Source organism: Mauremys reevesii, linkage group 18 (assembly GCF_016161935.1).
Source record: "Mauremys reevesii isolate NIE-2019 linkage group 18, ASM1616193v1, whole genome shotgun sequence".
Lineage (NCBI taxonomy): Eukaryota > Metazoa > Chordata > Testudines > Geoemydidae > Mauremys > Mauremys reevesii.
Window position 1 is genome coordinate 4514620 of NC_052640.1, and position 23030 is coordinate 4537649.

The 23030-nt window shown below is 50.8% G+C and overlaps 1 protein-coding gene across 5 annotated transcripts in view; it reads left to right on the forward strand.

The window, feature by feature from the left end:
• The first annotated feature begins 973 nt into the window (after positions 1–973).
• The window catches only part of CMKLR1 (chemerin chemokine-like receptor 1), a 40464-nt gene continuing 18407 nt past the window's right edge, over positions 974–23030 (forward strand). For 3 of the 5 annotated variants that reach the window (XM_039504445.1, XM_039504446.1, XM_039504444.1), the window contains exon 1: positions 14935–15043. The gene's annotated coding sequence lies outside the window, so the exon portion shown is untranslated. Of the gene's footprint in view, positions 1258–14934; positions 15044–22788; positions 22988–23030 lie in introns of those variants that run through there. The other 2 variants (XM_039504448.1, XM_039504447.1) reach the window with 2 other exon arrangements.

The window sequence follows — 23030 nt, forward strand, 5'->3', positions numbered from 1 at the left end:
CCGGTCACAATAATGCAAAACAGTTAATATAATAAAGGCAAGATAGCCCACTGGGTTACAATTGCAAGTGCTCTGTGTTTGTGCAATGCCTTGCAGAATGGAGTCTTACAGGGTATGTCTACACTGCATCTGGGAGGAGGCAGATGTGCAAATGTTTTGTCTTGAGCTGGAGCTCGGCCACTCAACCCTGGGAAGGAGAAGGGGATAGCTTGAGAGCCCAAGTGCCAGCCCGAGTCGCAACCTTGAAGCAACATCTGCACAGCTATATTTATCGTGCTATTGCAAGCCCCACTCACACAAGTCTGTGGCCATGAGCTGGGAGACTTCCTCCCAGCTGCCGTGCGACTTCCTCCCAGCTGCCATGCAGACATGCCCACTGGGCCCTGGGGGCACTACCACAATACAAATGCTAAGTAATGACAACCAGAAAAGCCATCTGAGAAAGTCAATCTGAAGCAGGGGTAGCGGAGGAAACTTTTTGAAGTCAGATTTCAAGAGGGGAAGTGACTCAGTGCCTTGGAAAGAGATGGGATGGTTGGGAGACTACCACAGAGCGGTGGCAGCCTCACACACTGGGATCAGAGCTTAATGGCTTAATTCTAGCCAGATTAGAGAAGCTGTACACATTCCTCTCGAGCCTCGCGCTAACCACATCAGGGGAGGGAGGGGCTCCGCTTCGGAGGCTTTGGACCCTATAAGCCACCATCAAACAGAAGTCGGAGTATGTCACATTTTTGGCAAGAATACATGAGGCCCAGCTGATTTCTGTCTAGGGCTGGGTCACCAGCAGGACTCCTGCCAATTTTGCTAGATCACTGTGTTACTTCCAGATGTTGCTTTAAGAGGAAACCCGGCCAAAAACCCCATCCTAAGATTTTGGTGTGGCTTTTTTTCTCTTGCCTTAAGATCAGCTCGGAAAGGCACTGTGTGCACTTATGTGTGTGTGTGTGTATCCATGTATGTGTATGTCTCTTTGTTGAAGGGCCATAGAATGATTTTTCCCCTGGAGAAGGTGCAGCATCAGAAGGTGCAAGATAACCCTTAACCAGCTCTTTGCACGGTGCTGAGTGGCTTCTCTCCTTCGAAGGGCTGAACCTACCCAGAGCTTTGCTGCAGCCTAAGGGGAGAGCTGGTTCCAGGTGGCAACTCATTGATGCAGTCGGTGAACTCCGTGTAGTTTCATCCTGTCTTTAATACCCAGCCCGGGCAGTCCAAGGAGAGAGAAGCAGGACCAAGGAGGACAGCGCCAAGCAGAAGGTACTGAAAGATTTTGAAGTTGGACCAAAGGGACAAGGATGGGGTGGACTAAGCTGAGCTGCCCTTCCCACCCTCCTCCCACCTCTGAATTTCTCTGCAAACTCCATGTCCTCCATTAGATGTGCCAGGGTATTTTATGCAACAAATCCTTAAAGAGCTCTTTTATGCCCTTAAACAATTTCACAATAAATTGGTGCTGGCAGCCCAGGGCTCATGATGCCTAACCCCGCAATCAGCACTGAAACTTGCTGACAGGGACACAGCTATTTAGGTTGGAAGCTCCACAGGGACCTAATCAAATTGGGGCAGCGGGGGGAATGATTGGGCAGCTGCAATTTGATTTGGAGAGCTGCACGATGAGGAGGAATGATCTAAACTCGTCCCCTGTGCAGAAAGGGTCTGAATGAGCAGGTGCCATGAAGGGGAAAGGAGCTAAGAGCCATCTTTTGAGAGGTTGATGCAGTGGCCTGGCCAGAATAGAAAATAGGCTGCTCGGACGTGTTACCGGTGGGACGGAGGATACTATCAAGGCATTTATAACATGATGGGGGAGTGCTGGGTTCACACTCAAGAGTGATAAAGGAGATGCTAAGAAACAGTTCAGAGATGCTTAGCACAGGGTCTTGTGAAAGACACATTGTGATCTTGATTTTGTTGTTTTACCCTAAAGAGGCGAGTAAGAGGTGGCTTGACTAAGGCGTTCACAATAATAAACCCCAGTTGTGTGATTCGGTCTAATCTCCCCTGTAACGTGTGAGCAAGGAACCGCGCAGTGAAACGGAAAGGTAGTACATTTACGGTTCGCGCACTACTTCTTGTACGGCCGACCTGGGACTCACCGCGACAGCGGGCCATGGAGACTAATGGCGTCAGAACATTTTTTTAAAGGACTGATTATGTTTGTGGTTGTTAATAGTATTTGCTGCTACCTGAGTTTGACCTATGGTGGAAATTCAGTTGTGACTAATGAAACTGGGCATCTAGATGCTGAGCACCTTTGAAGTTATTCAATAGATCGCCATGCCATAAACGCAGTCCCCCAGGCCATAGTATCGCACCGAGGAGCAGGCGTCCTCTGCAGTTGTTTGGCCGTGCTGTGTTCATCCAGCATAAAGCTCTGCTGGTGGTGGGGCCTGCACTCAGATCCCACGGGGCTGGCTGCAGAATCAGAACCTGTATAAAATAGATATGAGAGCAGAGCATTGGTCTGGTCTGATGTCATTCCTCTGTTCAGTGAAACTGGCAGTGATATTCTAGAGACAAGGTGAGTGAGGTTGTACCTTTTACTGGGCCAACTTCTGTCTGTGAGAGAAACAAGCTTTCGAGCTTCCCCAGAGCTCTTCTTCTGGTCTGGGAGCCTAACACAGCTACAGCAATGCTGCGCACAGCGATGATTCTGACAGATTTATTTAGAGCCTTTTCACAAATGGATTAAAGTCGATCCCTAGCAATCAGAGATTCATCAAAGCAGCAGAGTGAGCGGTTCCACAAATCCACCTCTTGTGAACTCCTCACACTCCTGTCTGTCTTGAGAGGACCACTCCTTCATCTTCTGATTATTCAGCACTGAATTCAGCTTCCTCACTAGCCTGAATTACCCCCAGGAATTAGCAGAGAAACACCCAGAATTGCTAATGAAGCAGATCATTTGCTCCACCAGCTAATTTGAGGGACTCCACAGACAGACACTCCCTCCCAGCCTAAGGCCCTCTTCTCCTAGACACACATTTCCACCAAGAGGATGGACTCTTGTCTTCTTCATGCTCTTGCATCCCTTATCGATGAGCCAGCCGAGATCCAGCCAGCAGCGCTGGGCTGTATTGACATCTACTTTTCTGTCTCTAACTTACTGCTGCTGAGCTCAGAGCTGGACCCTAACGAACCCGTCTCCATGTACTTGCATCTACCTGCCTGATGTCTAAGAGGAAGGCAGTGTCATGGGGTAGGGGCGCTAGAACATTAGAAAAGGGGGGGATGAGATTGGCTGGGTGAAGAAAGTATTCAGCCCGCTACCCAAGAAGCAGGTCACCTTTCAATGGCCAGGTGGTTGCAAGTGAAGGCCAGTCATTTAAATCGCTGCAAAAGTCTTGAGCAAAATGGTAGCTGGAGGCAACAAGAAAATGTTGACATCATCCTACAGGAAGTCAGTGCATGTTCCTAACTTGCCACAGCAGGTGAAGGTCATTCCACACCTGCTGGTGCTCACTGATTGAGGCAGGGAAGTCTCTCTGCTGAGTTCTTGTGTGCCTGGCAACTGAACCTAGAGATGGAAAAGTTCACTGAGATCCACTGTCTGCCCAGGGCATGTTCAGGACTCATTTCCCTATTCTCCAGTGTTCTGTCCCATCTAGTTTGAAACGCCCCCAAGGGTTGAGCTGACTGGATCTCACGCCTAAGCTATTCTCTTGTCAATTTAAATGTCACAAGACAACTGTGTGGGTAAAGGAGTTTGCTATGCACCCACTTTGGCATTTCTGTAACCTTCTAGTGCACTCTTGCCAAAATTCTGTTCTCCTTTCTCCAGAAGAAACTCCAAAATTACCAGCCACGTTAGCAACTTTCCTCATGATTTAACTTGGGGTGGTTTTGTAAGAGGCAATTGTGAAAGAATAAACAGGACTGACGCTAGTGTATCGGATTCCTCTTTTCAAGCATTGGCTCTTTGGTTATCAAGGATACAGCGCTGGCATAAGAAGTCAAATCTCGCTGTGTTCAGCAAGTGCAGGTCCTGTATCAGCAGGAATCAGCCCAGCCCTTGCTAATTGCTGCTTGACGACTATAACAGTGTCTCATGGAGGGTGAAATTCACCCTCTGCAAAGGGGAACAAAAGGCTGTGCGCACTATTCAGGTGGGACTTAGCTGAGGCAAAGACATAGTGCAGGCCCTCTGAACAGGAGTGAATTTCATGCATAGTCCTTAAATAAATAGTGGTGGGCATGAATTGCGCAGCGTGATGCTGCTGATTCTCTCTGGGCTTTCCCCAGTGTTTCTTTGAGTCTCATCAGTTGGTGGCAGTGGTTGTTTTGATTGGCAGGAGTATTGGTGTCTGGTTTTCTCTCTTCATTTGTTTTCAGAATTAGTCGCTCCTTCAAGCCAGGCTCCTCTCACTGATCACAAGGCAATTCCATTTACAAGGTGTTACACGAAACAAAACTGGGTGGGGTCTATTCCCCCTCTGCACTTCTGGCAGCAGCCTGGGGTTCCTCAGAGGCCTCCCGGACTTTGCCATGGGGAGCTGATGAGGCCCAAGGTGCTCACAAGCTGATGTCACAGCCACGAACCTTCAGAGTAAACGGACTGCACATAAACACTGTGAACCCAGGGACGTGTGGCCATCACACTGCCTACAACATACAGACCCACTCCCACTGCTCACCGCACTGCCTCCAACTCTGCGGCCTGGAATGTGCCGACGCCGTCGGTGCTGTAGCTCTAGGAATTAAAATAATGTCCTTGAATGGTGTACTTGTAACTCAGCTCTACTACATTCTCCCGCCCCCGCCCCGCCCCATGAGCCACTGAACATAAGAACGGCCAGACTGGGTCCGACCAAAGCTCCATCTAGCTCTGTATCCTGTCCTCTGACAGTAGCCAATGCCAGGTGCCCCGGAGGGAATGAACAGAACACGTAACCATCAAGTGATCCATCCTGGTCGCTCATTCCCAGCTGCTGGCAAACAGAGGCTAGGAACATCATCCCTGCCCATCCCGGCTAATAGCCATTGATGGACCTATCCTCCATGAATTCTTTTTTGAACCCTGTTATAGTCTTGGCCTTCACAACATCCCCTGGCAAGGAGTTCCACAGGTTGACTGTGCTTTGTGTGAAGAAATACTTCCTTTTGTTTGTTTTAAACCTGCTGAACAGAGGAATGACATCAGACCACTGCTCAGTGGGAAATCTTCCATCCCCCGAGGGGAACTCTCCCTTCCACTGCTAGGTGCTAAGTCCATAGGCAGAAGTCTTTGGAGCCCAAATTGTACTATCGAACAGGAGAGAGGTATCCAGGTCCTGATGCGTGAGCGTTGAGGTGTGTTTCTATTGCCTCCTGGAGCTGTGCTGGGGTTGCACATGTTCATGTACAGTCTCTCTTGCTTTGGCTACTTGCTCCTTACTCTCTACGTTACCTCACCGTGGTCCTGTGTTTGTATTACACTGCCAGGCTAGTGGGGGGACCGTTCTCCAGGCTTTGATCAGGAACATGACCAGTGGCCCTCCTGATTCCTTAGCACTGTGCACACTGAGCTTTGGAGACAGCTGACACCCTGATTTACGTCCAGGAGGAAGCCAAGGCTGGCTAGGGAGTTTCTCTCTCTTCACTGCTAGGAAATCTCAAATGTCCCGAAATTGCTGGCAAGACTTCTGTCACTAATGGAGATCTAGGCACTGGCTGCAGTCAGAAAATGCTCCACTCATGCTATTCCCTTCCACTGCCGTATTTTGCTCTGCGTTTCTCAGAATCGGAGATGGGTCCTGGCAGATTTGCCCGGACAGACTCCCGGTTCCAAAAAGCCCAAGGGAAGAAAGTGATTTTGTCAGCCAGCAGCTTTCTGAGCAGCTGTTAGCACCTCTCAGTCAATCTGCCAGCTTGGAATGCTTTCCCCAGGAAGGGCACTTCAAGGAGCTGCTCTGTGCAAAGCTAGTGCAACGTCTGGGAGCCATCCCGATCAGACCTTTGGAATAACTAGAGAGAACTGCCCCACCCAGAGAATCCTCTCCAGGTTTTCCCGGAGCCCTATGGGGCAGGCACAGAGCATTGGCTGTTTGGGAGATTACCCATCCAGTGCAGACATGACTGATACAATTTGTGGTTTCTGTAGCCAGGGCCACCCAGAGGATTCAGGGGGCCTGGGGCAAAGCAATTTCAGGGGCCCCTTCCATAAAAAAAAGTTGCAATACTATAGAATACTGTATTCTGGTGGGGGCCCCTGTGGGGCCCAGGGCAAATTGCCTCACTCCCCCGCCCCCCCGGGGAAGTCCTGGGAAAAATAAACATTTTAAAATCTTCCTCATCTCGGCACAAACCCAGTTTTGAGAAAACTAATAGCCATTAATGGACTTAACCTCCATGAATGTATCTGTTTCCTAGAGACTGGCTCCACGGGGTCCCTCCCAAACTGGAGACGGTTCCTGTGAGTTTGTCTTTAGTATAGCTTATGGACATACTCCACAAACTGAGCATTTGAGCTTGTTCTAGAATCTGGGGTGAGCCTATGTTGTGAAAACTGAAATGCTCAAAATAGCACATGCATGTGAATGGACACCGGGTGCTAAAATTAAATTAACCCAGGGGGTCTCAAACTGTGGGTTGGGACCCCTCAGGGAGTCACGAGGTTATTACTGGGGTCGCGAGCTGTCAGCCTCCACCTCAAACCCTGCTTTGCCTCCAGCATTTATAATAGTGTTAAATATATAAAAAAGTGTCTTTAATTTATAAGGGGGGGGTCACACTCAGAGGTTTGCTGTGTGAAAGGGTCACCAATACAAAAGTTTGAGAACCACTGAATTAACCCCTCTGGAGCCTCAGGGAATGCAGGGGAGTGGGGGTCTCCCTTGGTAGGGTTGGGAAGGAGGTAGGTGGTGTAGGATATTGTTCTTCTCATGTGATCCCTCCCCCATGGAAAAGATAATAGCTGTCTGCAAGCCTCAAACTGCTGAATGAGCTTCAGGGTAGGGAAAGCTGTGCCTCCCAAACAGCCTGGCCCTGCCCCCTATCCGACCCCCACCCACTTCCTGCCCACCAACTGCCCCCCTCAGAATCCCCGACCCGTCCTGCTCCTTGTCCCCTCACCGTCCCCCCAAGACCCCCTCCCCAACCACCACCCTGGGACCCCACCCCTCACCAACCCTCCCATTCCCTGACTGCCCCGACCCCCTGCTAAGTCCTGACAGACCCCCCAGAATGCCCACGATCCAATCCCAGGTCCCCGTCCCCTGACCGCCCCCCCCAGAACCTCTGACCCCTCCCTGTGCCCTGACTGTCCCCGGGACTCCCTGCCCCTTATCTAACCCCCCCAGCCCCGCCCCCCTGCCATGCTGCTTACCCCCACCTCCCCCCTCTCCTGGATCCTCAGCGTGGAGCGGCCCTGGACTGTGCTGCAGCAGTGTGACTCCAGCGGGGCCCCGAATCTCGCAGCCCTGCCCCCTTACCATGCGGCTCCGAGTGGGGCGGAGCTCAGGCCCCGCTAGAGCCACGTCGCTTTAGCTTTGTCCAGGGCCGCTCCTGGGCACCGGGGGATGGGGGAAGGCGAAGGCGGGGCCGGAACATTCTCTTGGGGGCCCCTGAGGGGCCCAGGGCCTGGGGCAAATTGCACCACTTGCCCCCCCCAGGGCGACCCTGTCTATAGCTGACTACCAACCCACCTCAATGCCTTAAGGGTCGCCTGACAGGGTGCAATACTTAGTACTGCTGCTTTTATTTAGGGTGACCAGAGCACAACACTAAAATATCAGGACACATTGGGGTGCCGTCAGCCCCGCCCACAGTCCACCCTCACTCCTCCTAGGCTCTGCCCCCAGGTCCCGCCCCCTCCCTGCTCGCCCCTCCTGCCCTTCCTCATCCCTTGTCCCCCTGCTGGCTTACTGCGTCCCTCCTCAGTCCCCCACCCACCGCTCAGCTCCTCACCCCCCCCCACCTGCCCACCGGACGCTCGCTCGCCTCTTCACCCTCCCAGCCCGCCACTCGCCTCTTCACCCCCCCGCCTGCCACTCATCCCTACGGCGCCAACTTCCCCTCTGCTGGGTGGGTGCTCGCCCACCCCCCACCTCTTCTCGCCCAAGCATCCGCCCTCGCTCCGCCCCCATTCCACCCTCTTCCCCCAAGTCCCCACCCCTGCCCTGCCTCTTTCCACCTCCTCCCCTGAGTGTGCCACGTCCCCGCTCCTCCCCGCTCCCTCCTGGAAAGCGCTAAGCACCGCCAAACAGCTGTTAGGTAGCAGGAAGCGCTGGGAGGTGGGGAGGAGCGGGGACGCGGTGTGCTGGGGGAGGGGGGAGAAGGAAGCGAGGAGGGGGGAGCTTGGCTGCAATTTTTCCCCAAGGGTGCTCTAACCCTGGAGCACCCACAGAGTCAGCGCCTCCCTCCCACTCGCCTCCTTACCAGAATATCGGGACAAATGGCGTCCCAATCGTCCATTGATCGGGACATGAGACAAAGGGTTAAATATCAGGACAGTCCTGATTTTATCAGGACATCTGGTCACCCTACTTTTATTTGAAATGGAAAATAAAATTAGAAGGGATAAAAGCTCAATATGACGTCTGATTAACCTGGAGAACTACCTCCCTCCTGATAGGACTCTGACAAACGTCTTGGTGAAAAATAAAGCAAAGAATTAGGCTTTTTGGAATAAGAATAGCCCCTGCAGTTAGGTGCTCAGATACTATGGGGATGAACGCAGCATAAAAATGTAGTTGGCTGGTGTAGTTATATCAGGTAACGAATACAAGAGCTATTAACCCTCAGACTTCAGGGCAAAGGCTATTCAACCCCTGGGTCAGGAAGTGAATCATGCATCAGGGGATAATAGTTCAGAATCAGCCAAGGAGGTGAAGTTGAGGACTAGGAAAAACTGGCTCGAACGACCTGAGCCGGGGATGTTTTTATCAACCTCGTTTAGATGAGGTGCAAGTCTTGAGAGCTGCCAGGAAAGTAATTATCTTTCCCATTTTCAGCACTGCTTTGGTTTGCATTTGTAGCCCTCACCTGTAAATTGTGCCAAGGCAGCATTATTCCTCTGGTTGTTTTAATCACACTTTAAGATCTTCCCCGTGGATCTGCTGGAACAGTCCAGCCCATCCCTGTGATGGAAATAGGGCTGGATGATTTAAGGGGAAACCTAATGGGCTTTGAGGATGTTCCAGTGCATAGCCCACAGCAGAACGTCTGGGAGGAAGAGCTGTGCGCTGAATGCTAATTTCAATGGAGGGGTTTAGGACAAACTCTACTCACTGCATTGCTCGAGGAAGGTTACAATTGCTTGAATAGGGTCAGCTGTGTTCTCCTTGACTTGCCCGTGAAGGAGGAAGGACTGAGACATGAGCGAAGGGCTCCTGTGATATTTTCTGCATACACTACAGTCAGTAGAAAACGGCACTTTTTAAAAAAACCAGGGAGTCAGATTAACAAACCCAATCCATTTATGACTATTTAGAATGACGAGATGCTTTTTCCTCCCCAGTTATGGAGTGTCAGAGCAGAGGACTGGGAACCAGCACTCCTGGGTTCCTTTCACAAGGTCACCACTGACAAATTGTGCGGCCTTGCACAAGTCACTTAACTGCCCGGTGCCTCAGTTTACCATCTTTAAAAGAGTTATAACAGCATTGACTGGCCATCCCAGGGGCACTGTGAGGCTAAATGTTTGGACAGTATTGCAAGTTCCTCTTCATCTCTCTTCTCTTTTCCACTTTTTCTCTCCCCCTCCATTTGCCTTTGTTTCTTTCTATCTTTGTCTTTTTTAAAATGTCCAGACAGCAGTTGGGTAGTTTCTTAATACAGTGAACCCCCGCTAACACTTTTCTGCATGGTCTTACCACGTTCAAGATGATCCTTATCTTTGTCTGTGCACCTGAACTCACCTTCCCTGAAGCCAATAGCCTCCCTCTTCTGGACTTCAGCAGCACAGCATTCTCCCGCAAGGGGGAAATCCTGGCCCCACTGAAGACAATGGAAGTTTTACCACTGACTTCAATGGGGCCAGCCTGTCACCCCGTGGCTTTACATGAAATGCTTTGTATGTTGTTGTTGAAGAATCACAGATTCACAGAACTAATGACAACTGTTTCGGGGATTTGCCTACCTCCCTGCTAGTGGGACAGTCTTCGCTCCAGAACATTTGCTACCCAGGAGTTACAGATATGGGATTGTTTGTACATCTCCATTGAACTTTATTTTTCTAATTCTGAGGCATACAAGCAGGGACTGATGTGGCTGGGTAAGAAAGGCCCTCTAGAAATTCAGACTGTTCTACACTATTAAGCCCTATGCACTTGGACCGGGTCTGCAGCCGGATTTAAACAAAGTTTTGTCTCCTACCCACTTCCTCTTCCTGTTTTTAACAAATGCCCCTTGGTTGTGGATGGAGTGCTGCCTTCCCATAAATGGACTAGCTCAGAGTAGTTTATGTGTACAGCTGTTTATCTCCAGCAGATCAGCACACTGAGTTTGTGCTTGTTAGTGACTAAGACCACAAATGTATTTGCCAGGTTGCACAGACGCAGAGGGCTGCCGGAGGCAGTATCCTGCGTGTGTGAGCAATGTGTTCGCGAATGGTTACACACTGGTTAATGGTACAGGGGAAATGCTACTGGTGACTTGTTGGTGTAACTTGGGGTCTTTGTTCCGCTTTGGGTTAGAGATGGGCAAACAATGGAGCAACCCACCAGATCCCCTCAACGTTTGGAGTTCCCGAGTTTGGGTCTGAGTTCCTGGAGCCGAACCCACCTTGGTGGTTTTGGTTCCAGCTTGGAACAATCACTAGAGAACTCCAACGAGAACAGGCAAGATTGTGAAAAGCTCCTGCGAATCCTGATCAGATGGCACTATATGGGTGGGGACGTCACCTCCCTTTCTGATGTTACCCACAAAATGCACCTTAAGGACATAAAAGGACTCGGATTAAGCTCGGCCCAGTTGCATGCACTCCTTGTAGTGCCCACCACTGGGCCAAGATCGCAAAGAGCAGTTTGTCAAAGTTTGGTGCCCTCTGACTCAAACCCGGGACCTACCCTTGGCTTGGCTTGGTTTGAAGACCCAAACTCTGAACCCCAAGCTCAGCCCTATGTAGCTCTGAGCCCCACTTCCTCTTTGGCTCAGCCCCACCGTAACTGAACCATGCCTACAGTAACTTCACTGTAGCCATGGAGTGCAAGAGCATTGTGGGTAAACAGATGCAAACGAGCCCACTGAACAAAAACACATTGAATTGGCCATGTCTAATGCTTGCTCACACACTAGTGGCTTGACTAATTAACGAGGTTTCTGAGTCTGCTGCTGCCTCTCAGCTAATGAACCTGGTCCTTAAACTCAGCCACTTTAATAACAATCCCTAGCTCTTATCTAGCGCTTTTCACCTGTAGCTTGCAAAGCGCTTTACAAACGAGGTCAGCATCAGTATCCCCATTTTACAGATGGGGAAACTGAGGCACAGAGCAGTGATGTGACTTGCCCACTCTTGCCCAGAAGGCCAATGGCCAAGCCAGGAATAGAAACCAGGTTTCCTGAGTCCAAGTCCAGGGGTCTAGTCCCTAGGGAGTCTTTTACTCCTGGAGATCGCAGCAGCAGTCCCAGAGGTGACTCAGCCAGGGGCGTCATTACAGGGGGTGGAGAACAGCTGCTTCCTATGCCTTGGTGGGAGGTCTTTTTATTCCGTGCATTACTTCAGACCTGCCAATGAGCGGATGCAGCTGGGCAGAGCTCAATCCCGCTTCTCTTTTATGGCCCTAAAATACATTTTGTGGGTAACATCGGAAGGGGAGATTATTCCCCCTTCCAATAATCCTCCTCCTCCCCCCCACCACAAAAAGCAGTGAAATAAAAACCAGCTGGACAGAGAAGGCCAGATGATTGGGGTGATAAAGTCACCAAACGCAGACAGACGGAAGATGGAGTCGTCCCGCCCCGGCTAGCAATGCCCTCTGCATTCATCGCCTGAACCTTCTGCTCTGGTCCGGAGGTGTAGCTCCACTGAAAACAACCAGAGTAGGGGGGCTGATGCAGAAACGCACGCACGCATTTTTCAGGGGCACCTCGGCTTGCCAAATGGAAGCCTCGTTCAGAAAATGTAGACCTTGCTGTCAAAGGGATTCTTTACCTTCACAGCCAGGCCAAGCTGTCCTGGGGGGATTAACCTCCCCATGCTTTTCACACTGAGGCCTGCTGCTGTCTGCGTCCCACGCCCACGGTGACGCCCTGGTTGTGCCCTGAGGAATGCCAGCTGCTCCAAGCACTGAGAAGGCTCGTGCCCAGCCTCTGCAGTTGTGTGGAGGATGCAGTTTTCTTCTTTGAAGAAGGAAGTAACCTGTGTGTCTCTCTGCTGTGGTTGGGAGTGGGGGACAGAGCGCTCTCCTGTCGCTCTGTGAGTGTGACGGGAAGGAAGGGGGGACTTTCCACACTTGTGCACCAGGCTGCCGGAGAGACACAGAGCTGTGAGTCACCCGGCCAAACATCTACCTCAGCAAGAGCGAGCTTTGCTGGTGCTTAGACTGTGTGTCAGCTTCCTGCCGCACCCGACTGTCGTCCCCTCGAGTCTTCCCCGGGCAAAACCTCACCTAGCAGGTTACAATTAGTGACCTCCAGCTCCCGAGCTCCTCAAAGCTCTGCAATGCAAAGCCTCTACCCCTGTGCATTCCCAGCAGACATTGTCTGCTGCTCTGCTGAGTCAGTACATTGCAATGTATTCATTCAACTGGGGTAAATACACCCTTCCTGTCAAGCACAGCACTGAACTGGCTTGCAGGAAAAGTGAAACACTTTGGTATCACTTAAAGCATGCTCTTTTGTTACCAAACACGATGGGTCACAGCTCTGGGAATCCCAGCAGCATGTTAAACCTTGCGTTTGGGGTCTGCGTGTATTGGGAGGGGTGGGCGAGAAGGGTGGGTTTTCTTTGTTCCCTTGTTGGTGTGTCAGGGATAGGACCCCGCAGGGGATGTGGGGAGCAGAGATCTGCACAGCCTTGGCCTGGAACAGCAAAAGTCCTTAGCCCGAGCTTCACCGGCATTCACAAATCTCATCCCCTCCTCGCTAAGTTGGTCTGGGATTGTGTGCACCGCTGGGACGCCACCTCCTTTCCAGGGTCCCTCCCTTAGTGCCCTCCCAAAAGCTCCAGGACTGTGGAGATGAGGAGAGGAGGTACCTGCTGAGGAGATGGGGTGGCTGAGAGGGAAAGGACAGGGTCAATGGTATGGATTCCTTTGGAAGTTCCAGTTAGTGGAGTTATCAGTCTAGGTTATTTATATATCCCCACCATACCCCCGTGCGGCAGGGCAGTGCTATCATCCCCATTGTACAGATGGGGAAACTGAGGCAGAGAACATATGACTTGCCCAACATCACAGTCTCCTACGTCCAAGGGTCTCTCAGAAAATACCAACTAAGAAGTTTCTTGAGTAGCCTGGAAGGAATGGGTCAAGCTTCCTCCTGCCTGAGATTTTGTGGGGGCAATGTCAGCTCTCTTGTGAATAGGGATCGTGCTCTTCATGATCTTTTCATGGGTGGATGGTGCTGCATGTCCGGCTTTGACAGAGGTGGGCTCCATCTGGGTTCTCACCAGTTCAGCTCCTGAAAAACACCTGCTTTCTTTGCCCAGCGACCACTGAGATGCAGTGACGGCCTTCAGAAAAGCATGTGGTAGGACTGTGTATCACAGGAGTTGTTCCATTTGGTAAGATAAGCAGCACAGGGAGGAGGTCTGAGGTAGCTGTTACCACCCAAGAAAGCGATTGTGGAGTCATTGTCGATTGTTCTCTGAAAACATCTGATCACTATTCAGCAGCAGTCAACAAGGCTAACGGAAGGTTAGGAACTATTGGGAAAGAGACTGAAAATATCATATTGCCACTACAGGTCAGTCGCATCTTAGGCGCATTTAACATGCGCGATTTCAGCTTTACGCAGTTGGCAAAAACAAGAAGAAAAAAAAAGAGAAAAATAACAATTTCAATACTGTTTCTGTAGTGCGGGCGATTCCGCCCGCCATTCCACTCAATGTAATTTTGACTCTACGCGATTGTCACTTTACGCGCTGACTGCGGAACGTAACCCCAGCGTAAGATACGACAGACCTGTATATAAATCCATGGTGCACTCATACCTTGAGTACTGTGCCCGGTTCTGGTTGCCCCATCTCAAAAAGATCATAGTGGAACTGGAAAAGGTTCAGAGAAAGGCAACAAAAATGATCAAGAATATGGAGCGGCTTCCATATGAGGAGAGATTAAAAGCATTAGGGCTGTTCGGCTTAGAAAAGCTTGACTAAGGGAAGCTATGCTCAAGTTCTATAAAATGATGAAGGGTGGGGGGGAAAGTGATTAGCAAAGTGTTATTTACCCTTTCCCACAAAACAAAACCCAGGCATAACCTGATGAAATTAATGGGCAGCAGGCTTACCACGAACAAGAGGAAGTACTTTTTACAGAACATATAACTAACCTGTGGAACTCCTTGCCATGGGACATTGTGATGGCCAAAAGTATAACTGGGTTCAGAAAAGAATGAGATAATTCATGGATAGGTCCATCAATGGCTATTAGTCAAGATGGCCAGGTTCGCAACCCCACACTAAGGGCAACCCTAAATCTCTGGTTAACAGGAGCCGGGAATGGCAGATGGGTGGATCATTCCATAATTGCCATATCCAATACACTCCGCTCCCAACTCCGGAACCGGCCACTGTCAGAATCCAGATTCTGGACAAGATGGACCATCGTCTGACTCAGTATGGCAAGTGTGGTGGGATGTTCCCACCCAGCCATGTTCAGAGATGTCACAGTTTCACGACATGGCATGTATTTTCACTCTTGGGTGTCAGTTTTTTAAAACAGACATAGAGTCACCACATCCTATTGCTAAATAGCACTTCCTCCTTGTGTTTTTTTTATTTTAGAAAGGAGAAGTCTTGACTTAGCTAAAAATCTATCAGCTGCATGTGCAGAAATTACAGAACCATGAGTCAGTTTCATATGTGACCCTAATTGTTCAGAAGTGCCGGACAGATGTAATCCTGACTCAATTTGTATGTGGCTTTAGAACTCTGAGATTACCCAACTGATCACGCTCAGACCAGGTAAATGTATCCCCATTTATAATCTAGATTCCTTTCTGATTATTTATAGGATTGCTTCTGTCATTGGCTTGCTTGGATAGTGAGTGGGATCTAAGAGGGTACAAAGTGCAACAGTCAAATCCTGGGGAAATGCTTTCTTTGCAGAGACTGTCTAGGAAAAGTTTTATGGCATTTGCTGTTACAAAGGGATGGCAGCATTGGCAGGAGCTGATACTGCGGTGGTTGTTCTGGAATGATTGAGGGGTGTTCTTCCCATGGTGGTTGTGAGAATGATTTTGCTGGTTAGTCAAGTTTCCCCAACTCAGATTCTTCAGAGAGTCATGTAGTTCTGCAGCAGAAGGCTCTGTGCCTGGAGCTAGAGCACTGTGCTTTGTACAGTCATCTCCTTGCATGTGTCTTTCTGCTTGTGCAGATCTAGTTTGCTCACCCTGAAGTTTCTTACAGACTTTCTAAAGTAGGGCATAGAAGAGTCATTCTTTAGAATGAAGAAGGTGGAGAACCCTCGCCAGAGAAGCTAGATTGGAATAGTTATTCTTTTTGATAGCACTGCCACATCTTCATCGGGGGTGGCTTGGCAGCACTGGTTAAAGCAAAACCAGACAGGCGCATGCCTTGGATCAAAAGCCCGTCCTCGAAAGTCTCCAGAGCCTTGAAAACGTCCCACAATATTTATTTTCATTTTCGCAAGTGGTCCTGTGAGTTCTTTTGGAAGTTGTGGGACTCTTGAGTGAAAGCCTAAGCTCATGAGCTCTTCAGCCCAAGTTCAGGGCCAAAGTAGCTCAGACGTGCTTCGTTTCAGCTGCTGGATGCTCAGCTGAGCTAAATCTCTACAGCTGGGGAGATTCACCCACCACTGCACTGGACCCTTGTCTTTTATAATCACAGTTCTTCTTCGGCTGCTTTTGCTTTCCATTGAGAGCGGTGATCTGCTCAGTAATTAACACTGATGGAGAAGAGGGGTGGGATGATCCCAGACTGAGGCTAGTAAACACTCGCCGTTCTTTGCACTGGGTTGGATCTGGATCATGGCACTTTGCCAAAGCCCTGGCGAGGGGGCAGCCTGCAGCTGTCTGGACCCAGGAAGCCAAATTTCTCCCATAGTTCCTAGGCTTGCTGAGATTGCTCCACCCCTCTGTGGCCAGCTCTGCAGGCGAGTCTGGAGGTGGGGATATGTCCCTCTCTCCTCTCCCAACTCCGGTGGGGGGAATTGCATTTTAGTGGGCATGGAAGGAGCAGCCTCTGCAGTGCCTTGACAGCTGGGAGGCAACTATCCCCTGTCCTTGTGTTGGATGAGTGGAGAGACTTCTTATGCCTTCCTGCCTCATGTGCCCTAGAGCCAGAGACAGGCAGGCCCTCGGTGACAGCCCTTAGCTCTTTGCCTTTCCAAAGCACTCTGTACAGACTTGGGGTGACTTTGGGTGACTCAGTTTGCTGAGTCGTAAACCAAAGCAGGACCTCAGGATCTGGCCCCCAAACCTTGAGGATCCTTTCAGAGTGAATTGTAGTGGGGGGAGAACGCTGCAGCTCAGAGACCAGGGCTGGCCCTGCAGCAGAAGCCCCTGAGTTCTAGGCACCGCGAGCGAGTTGTGGGCCCACCTAGCACAAGGAGTCGAGAGGGAGCTGTTGTTTTACCAGCTGTAGGAGGGTGGGAATTAGCGAGAGAACAGCAGAGCTTTTCTTTGCAGTGATTTGGCAGCAGGAATCCACCCAGAGCAGCTGAGGAGGCTGCATGCAGCTGGGAGCTGCTCCCAGCTCAACAGAATTTCTCGTGACTTGATTGTTCCTGGAGGGTCCAGCTCTCACGGGAATTTTTCACCTTGACGAATGAGTCCCGGGGAGCTATACTGGGTGCCTGATATAAAGGGAGACATCTCCCTCCCCGCAGCAAACAGTGACAGCCCCCACAGGAATCAGCCCCCAAAATACCACAGAGGATAAAAAGGCCATTTTCTTTTTTCATTTCTTTCTCCTCTGTCTCGGACATCCTGCACGGTTTGCAACAGACCCTGCTTCCAAGGCTCTGCTAGTCTCAGTAGCCAGGGTGCAGTGATCATACTGACTTGTCCCTGGGTCAGTCCCAGGGCAGCGCTGAATTCCCTCCGGCCACCCCTTACAAACCTCCTGCAAGGCTGAAAGACTGTGCGTAAATTCTTCAAGCAGCAGAATGGAGTCAGTTCATCACCTGAGTAATGATGCAGATGTGGTTATGAAAATGGCAGCAGCCTGCGTGCTGGTGCCGTTCCTTGCTCGCCTCGCTGGAAGAGCGAGGAGGGCTGCACAGTGGCTGAGGCATGGGGGTGGGGCATGCAGGTAGACAGGGAAAGAAAGGGGTAAGTGGGCCGTGAAAAGGGGGTTGTGCCCACCCTTGCACGCAGCAGTCTAAGGGGAGGGTGACTCCCTTTGGCGTCTACACTGAATTAGCCCATCTCCCCGGCCAGCTCTGGCTTGTTACTGCTTCCAGGGGGCATACAGGGTCTGTGCTAGCACATCCAGATTTGCAGTGTTGCCTCCTGATCGCTCAGCATTATATACTCTCGTTGCGCTGGGTCAGTGATGATGCCCGGGACAGGGTGGCGGAGAATCATCATGAACCATCGGGGGTGCATTTCCTGACCCCAGATCCTGACTTCACTTTCTCCAAATGTTCCTGTAAACGTCCTGGGTTCCGTCAGTGCTTGGGCCAATGAGCCGGTTCGCTAGAGTTCTCGGGGAAGCAAACGAGCACCCCCGGCGCTCCAGCGCAGTGCCACCAAAGAATCTCTTCAGTGCGCTCGGAGCGTGTCAGTGTGGTGGAATGGCACAACAGCTGGGCAGGAGGCTCGGTGAGCCGCGATTCCAGACGTTACAGAACCACGACGGTGACCCAGGCTCTATGAGCATTTACACGATGAGCTCCTGATCCAGAGGGCTGTCTGTGGGTGGTGCAGCGTGAGAAACCAGTGAGACCCAGCGAGCCTGGTAGGGCTCAAAGGGTTTTGAAATGGGAAATGAACAAGTGATGGTTGAAACTTAAGAGGTTTGGTTTGGATAAGCTCTTAAAAACTGGCTGGCTTACCCAGACCTTTTTGGTTTAGGGTTTTCAGATCAGGATCAAGGGGGATTGTTGTTTTTCTGCAAGCTCTCCAATGCCTCCTCACTTGGCCTGCTCAGCATGGCCTAATGGCCCTGGCAGTAGTTTGTTTCTGCTGGTTTCTAAGGAAGCCAGAGGTGCTGCAGAACCAACAGCAGCAGGAAGACCCAGGTTCACAAGGCCCTTAAGCATGTCCCTGATTTTGGCCCTGATCCTGCACCCTAGCAGTCAAGGGGAGTTTTGTCATTGGCTTTAATAGGAGCAGGACCGAGCTCTCTAAATGCATCAGTTGCCTCATCTTATTGACGTAGGTGGTGCAACTTAACGTTAGGCACGTGCTGAAGTACCTTGCGGAATCTGGGCCTGTGGCAAAGTAGCCACCCTAACCTGCCCCCTCCTGACTGGCTGTAGCATTGCAGCGCCTTTTGCCTCAGTTTCCCCCTATTCCAGATGTAGCAGTGCCCTGTCCCTCCTTACAGCGTCCTGCCCCTTCCAGGGTCACAGAGCCATTTAGCCAAGTCCAGCACAAATGTATCCAACCCTTCCGCCCTGCTGGGCTCAGCAGGCTGCCGCCTCTGCATGGGCGTCAGTCTGTTCCTATTGCTGCTCCCTGGTCCAATCAGTCCCTGCTCCAGGGGCTGGCACACTCCTCCCTTTCCTCACGGTTTCCAGCAGGCTCCAGCTGGTTCAGGTTCCTAGAGACAAGGCACTTCCCACCTGGTCTCCTCTCCCCAACTGAGCTCACCCAGCTCTTGCTGGAGACAGGCCCTGCTCTCCCTCAGCTGGGCTTTATTTTTAATTCATCCTGGTCCACTCTCCAGCTTCCCCCCTGTCTGGTTATTTAGTCTCCCAGGCCCAAATTCCCCTTTCACAACCTCTAGGGAGGTGGTGGAATCTCCATCCTTAGAGGTTTTTAAGGCCAGCTTGACAAAGCCCTGGCTGGGATGATTTAGTTGGGTTTGGTCCTGCTTTGAGCAGGGGGTTGGACTAGATACCTCCTGAGGTCTCTTCCAACCCTAATCTATGATTCTTCTATGAAAAGCAGCGTCTTGGAAGTGCACAATTTGGAGGAGAAAAAAGAGCATTTTATTGGCCTTTTTATTGGCTGCAGAATACCAGGAGAGCCTAAAATTAATACCAACCAGTATAAAAAATAAGAAAAATGATAAAAAAAGAACTTTTATTATTTCAGAAACAGCCCTAGACTCTTGGCCTTTCAGCACAGGGCAGACAGAAGCATAAGCATAAATTGCTTCTTTTTTCCCTCAGACGCCCAAGAATTTCCCCTTCTTTTAAAATTAAATCTGTCAAATGAATATGAGGGAAATGGAAGCAAGAAAACAGAATTATGCCTCCATTAAATGGTTATTTTTAATGAGCCAAATGCCGAGCACCTTAATTTGCACTGAAGTCAATTGACCAAATCCAAGGTTCTTTGCTCAGTTTGCCAGAGTGAAAGACTTAGTCCAAGCTGAATAAAGAGCACCAGAAACATCCCCTTTGAACATGCAGTGTGAGCTATAGAGACATCTGCCATTCATGTCAGTGAGGCTACACTAGGGAGATGATAGCGGGCATTGGAAAGGACTGTCTTTCCTAAGGCAAGTGGGAATCCTAGGCCCCAAGGCTTGGCAAGAGTTGTAAAATATGGCGTGACTAAGGGAACACCCAGAGAACGGCTGCCTGTGCACATCAGGATGAGAGACACTATAGAACTAAAGGCAGCGTGGGTCAGAGGTTAGGGTGCTGGGCTATTTCACTGTGTGGTGTTAGGCAAATCACTTAGACACTGGGCTTCTGGTTCTCTCTCTGTGAGATGGAGACTGTGACGGGTTGGACCCTGCTTCTGGGGTGCCGCCTGGTGTACTGGGATTTCACCAGCCAAGGTTCCCTCTCCCTGCTTTGCTGAATTAGGCTCTCTGGCCTCTTGCAGCACATACACAGGTAGGGCCACACCCAGCCGCAGACACAGACTGAAGTCAGCTCTGTGTGAGAGGGCTCCCCCAGACTCACGTGCACACCCCTCCTTTCGGGAGATAAACCCAGACTGATACTGTCTTGCACTGTATAGAAAAATCTGCACAGCGCAAGCTCATAAAAATCCACCCTCTTTCTCAATGTGAAGAGAGATGTGCACGACTTCTCCTCCCCACACAGTTAGAAATTACATAAACTGGGTTTTATTATAAACAAAAAATAAGTTTATTAACTACAAAAGGTGAATTTTCAGTGGCTCAAGGGACAGCAAACAGACAAAGCAGATTACCTAAACAAAAGCCACAGACTGAGCTTAACACGCTAGAGAGGCAGGATACAAATTAACGAATTCTCACCCTGAGTGACAAACAGGCTGGCAGATTCTTAAGGCACAAGTTGCCTGGGCTTTCCCAGGTTTTCTTACACAAGCTAAAGATCTTAGCCTGGGACCATCACTTCCCAGAGTTCAGCCTGTGTTCCTCAGGTGATTTCAGGTGTGTTGTAGGGAGAGTGAGGTCCCCTCCTGTTGTCATTGTCCCTCTTTTATCTCTCTGCCCCCCAATGATATCTTACAAGACCCATCTTGCATAAAGTATATCTTAGTTATACCATATTCATGTTATAACCATATTTCCATAAAGAATATGGGGTGTGATGTCACAGAGACAATGATACTTCCCAAGCGTTGGAAAGCCCCTGGAGATTCATGGAGGGAACGCACTGGGCAGACATTCTTACTTCACCTTTGGAGACTGATATGGGTGTGAAATGTGGTACCGCTCTCACTGTGGGGGCCCAGTTCCACCAGGCATAGGAACCAGCTCGGCACATTTTATCCATTTCTGGGACTGAACTGGACTCATTACTTTTTAAAGGCCTGGAACGCTTCAGCCCACTTCAAGAGGATCCTGGGCTGGAAAGTTGGGATCCAGACTGGGCCCCTCCAAAGGCCAAGGGATGCTCAGACCCAAAGATTTGGTTCTGGCCCAGCTCTGCCTAGTATTTTTTTTTTCATTTCTCTGTCTGTGCCATGCTGGGCTCTGTCTGAAACGAGAAGTTCATGTAACCACAGTAACCATGAACATGCTATTTTCAGCCTAAATGGGCCCCTCCCTGCAGCACTCCTCACTCCAAGAGAGAGCACGGCGTGTAAGAGTCAGCTCTGTAGCAGGCAACCTCTCTGAGAGCAAAATGGCCATCCCATTTTTAGAAACGGAGAAGGCGCAATGCATGGAAAGCATCGCAGTCTCATAGATGCATGTACTGGCTTTGTTACGCGGTCACACCAAAGGTTATTCCCGAACACTGGCTCTCCATTGTCTGCAGAGTGTTGTCTGTTGGTTTGATTGCTAGCCACCATTTCCCAATGCTCTGCATCAATAGCACTTTCTCTAAAACCCCTTTGGGGGCATATTTCTTTTGCCTGCCTTGTGTCCTGCTCTCACCTGCTGGTTCAGCCCAGGGCAATCGTTTCAATATACGCTGTTCCCAGAATCTACCGGTCCGTCTAGGTGCATCTTCATCAGTACTGCCTGTACGGCACTGAGAGGAGACCCCCGACCTGCTATCTGGACAAAGATTTGCAATGCAGGAAGGGCTGGGAGAGGCTCTCACGTATTGGCCTACTCCTTCCGCAGAATGAGTCCATAGGCTTCTAGCGGTAGGGGCCTGAATGGTTACAACGCACAGCGACGACACATGCAAGGGACACTGGGATATTCCAGGCTGAATCAGTTCCAGAATGCAGATCCCAGGGGCTGGGACTGCCCCTTCCGAGTCAACCCCTTTGGCAATGACTGATGCAGCGTGGGGATGGACAAGCCATCGCTGCCATCAGTGAGATTTGGCACCAGCAGCCAAATCTCCCATCCGTGTTGTGTGTGTGTTACGGGCACCTGCGTGGGTGAGCTGCCAGAGCTCACAGTGGTGTCTGCACTATTATTCACCTCCCTGACTTGCCTAAGTCTCCTGGGAGTTTAAACACGTTTCTCTCATTGAGCGCTGGAGTCTGTCTCCAGGGAGGGAGAGTTACATGTAGCAGCTGCGGCAAACCCCATGGTATCAACGCAGGGCAGAGTTTATCACGCTTGCGATCTGACCCGTATTTGAGGTTAAACAACAGGGCTATTTCCTCATAGCTTGCAAGCTCCTCCGAGAGAGGAATACTCTCTCCATCTGTGAGCTTGGCAGTGACGTTAAAAACAACCACCAACCCCAGCGTCTTTCCAGCTGGCAGAGGGGCTCGTTGGTAGGATCGAGAAGTGCTCAGCGGCTGCTGGCTGTGGCTGCACTTGGAGATGGGTGGGGCTGTCTGGTTCTCCCTTCGCTAGCAAGTGTTCCCAGGCAGGGAGCATATGGAGATTTAAAGCCTCCCAAATCCGAGCCGGGCACAGCGTCAGGACCTGCTCTGCCTAGATAAATCGAGCGAGTCCTGCTCTTGTGCCTCCCTCGTAAATCAGGTGCTCCGTGGGCGAGGTGGGCTTGTTCGTTTATTGTTGATGTTCGCGCAGGCCTGGTTGCTAGTTCAGGAATGAGTGTGTTGCCATCTAATTACGGGTTGGAGTCAGCCTGCGAGGGGGCCAAGAAAGGGTGGGTCTCCAGCTGTTGTGTGGGCCGGCCGAGCAGCCAGGCTGGGTGAGAAGAACCGAAGCTGCATTAGTTGGTGTCCACTCTGGGTCCCTGGGGCCCAGGAGTTGAGGGGGAGCAGCTCTCTGACAGAGGTGCAGGGAAGGAGACCGAGTGCTGGGGGGGCTGTGAAGAAACCTTGGGAAGAGACCCACAGCTCTGAGCTCCTGCAGCTGGAATGCGAACGAGAGTGAAAATGCAGGGGGTGTCCTTCTCCTCCCACAGCGGCCGCAGCACGGAGGCAGGGGAGCGCCTGGCCAGCCAGCGAGCAGGTACAGCTTCAGCACACCTAACCAGCACGCGCCTTTGAGTGGG